The following is a 2,629-nucleotide window of genomic DNA, read 5'->3' as shown; positions in this document are numbered from 1 at the left end:
GAGAGTTCTTTGGAAAGCAAGATCAAATCAGTCAATCTTTAAGGAAACCAACCTTGAATACTCTTTGGAATAACTGATGTTGAAGCTGAAGCTCTAATACTTTGGCCACCTGATACAAACAGCTGACTCATTGGAAAATACCCTGATGCCTGGAAAGATTGAAGGCAGGTGGAGAAGAGGGTGATAGAGGAAGAGATAGTTGGATGGCATCACCGATCCAATGGACATGAACTTGGGCAAACTCCAGGATATGATGAGGAACAGGAAAACCTGATATATTGCAGTCCTTGGGATTGCAAAGAGTTGGACAGGACTTAGCAACTGAACAACAAGACCACTACCCATCCCTGGGGTCCTAACCAGAACCAAGACCCCTTGGCTTGACTGGGGATATTCTTTTCCCATATTGGACCTGCAGTCAATAATGAGCCAATGCTGAGATTGAAACAGCACAAGCCTTACTCAACATTCAGATTATGGAGAAGTGGAAGCTTAGTTTGCAAATCAACTTCTCAACACCATTTGCACTAAAACACTATGTATATAGGAAGGTCAAGGTAAAAGGGAGGGAACTGAGTAAAGAGAGGAAGGAATATTCTTGAATTCATGACTTATCCAAGAACAGTGGTATTGCTTGGGTCTGGAATTGAGAGAACATTCTTTTTCAGCCCTTATATGGGCTATTCAGGTTGTTGTCATGGTAGTTGTTGACCATCGTGATGCTGGTGATTGTGCTGAACTGAGCTGAACTGAATGTTTACAATGAGATATAATGAAGTTCCAGATGTACTGGAAACCAGGTCTTTCCCTGTCTTGGGCCTACCTGGTTCTAATCAGTTCTTGTTTTTCTTTTTGGAGCTTCCTCCTTTTGTGGTTGATGTTGAAACCCAGATAAGAGCAGTTGGTTTCCATTTGAGGGATGGGCAGGTGTCTGATTCTGGGGCAACAGCCTGTAACACTCATCATATTGATATTTATTTATTCTTCTGGTTGGATCAAAGCATCTAAACTTTGGGGTGGGGGAGTGGTAGTCCATGAATATACACTTAGAAGTCTATGTATTTTTTATGATAATAAAAAAAATTTAAGTTCACTTTGATGATAATTAAAAAAAATTTAAGCATATTCTTCATCATCTGGATGATTAATTTGCATCTGGATGATATTCTACATTTTTTGTGCTCAAGTGTATATTTAATTATTCAAAAAATCAGTTGTAATAAATTGTATTCACATTAAAAGATTTATATACAACATCATTGGTTATATAAAATGAAATCTGTTAATTATAATTTGTTGGGTTTGTTTTTACTTAACATGTAATATCTTTGATTTTGTATTTGTATAAGAACATAAGCAGAAATAGTTAATGCCATGTTTTATGCTTTTCTTGTGAACATTTAGTAGCATTCTGAGAGACTTCATATAAATAAAAATGGATAGATCTGCACTGAAAATTATAGGGTAATTTTCCTTTGAAAGGGGTTCATACATTACTAGAGTTGAGAAACCTTCATTCTGGTTCTATGCTGGTGATCTTTCAGGGATATAGTCCATAGAATCCCTTTTCTTCATTACCTTTAAGTGGGTGATAACTATCATCTGTCAGCTTACAATTGTTCCTATTTTCACCCTCAGTTGCTGAAGAAGGGGAGGACCAGCCATATGTGATGGCAGAATATAATTTAGAAATACCCCAAGGGCTGAGGGATTTTTAACCCCATTAACAATTATCTAAATGGCACATAAAAACATTCAAGCAATGTTAAGCACAGTAACCCTCTGGGCTATTTGCAGGTTGGATTTTCAGTTTTTAAAATGGTCTATGTGTCCTCTCAGGATGTTAGGAAAATGGAGGATATTGATGATTGTGCTTTAATGTCAGTGAAAATTAGAAACTGAAAACAAATGCTGTCTATTAGATAGAATACAATTTTTATGTATATTTAAGTGAAAATTTCAAGGGAATTCCAAGTTTGATGCTGGGCATGGCTTTAGGATGTATTAAGAGTCTTCCAGGCTCTGGCAGTCTGTCTTCTCTGTCTGTAAGGGGTACTTTAGTGGAAAACTTTGGAAAGTTTTGTGTGTGGGAAATCCTCCAAAGAGTTGAAAATCTGATGCTATCCTCTCCCTACCAGAGTCTGAATATTTACTTGGGAGATTGAGAAGTCTCTTTTGTGAGATCCCTTTGTGGTAGCTTTGTGGACTCTCGACTGTATTCTGGTATTCCCTTCCACTCTGTCATGAGAGTGACTGTATTTTTCTTTGTTCAATTTATAGCAAAGTGCTTATTGTACATAAGGAGTACAAGACATTTGCAATAGTTATTAGGTCCTGTCTGGGATTTTCTCTCTATAAGTTGTAAACCACCAAAATAGCTGAAGTTCCTTTCATCTGATTACCTCACTCTCATCATCTTCTGATCTCTGCCCACCAGTATATCAAGTCCACTCATTCATTCAACAGAGTTGCTGGATTCCTGAAATGCAAGGAGCCATCTATATGTAATTGGATGTTGTAAACATACTTTCACATAACCTTATCTATTAATATGACATCTCCTTGCCTTTGGTTTCAATGCATTATCTATTTAACGAGGGTTCATTAGTCTTAATGTCTCTGTTTTAAT

This window comes from Ovis canadensis, chromosome 3 (genome assembly GCF_042477335.2).
Source record: "Ovis canadensis isolate MfBH-ARS-UI-01 breed Bighorn chromosome 3, ARS-UI_OviCan_v2, whole genome shotgun sequence".
NCBI lineage: Eukaryota > Metazoa > Chordata > Mammalia > Artiodactyla > Bovidae > Ovis > Ovis canadensis.
This window is presented reverse-complemented; position numbering follows the sequence as displayed.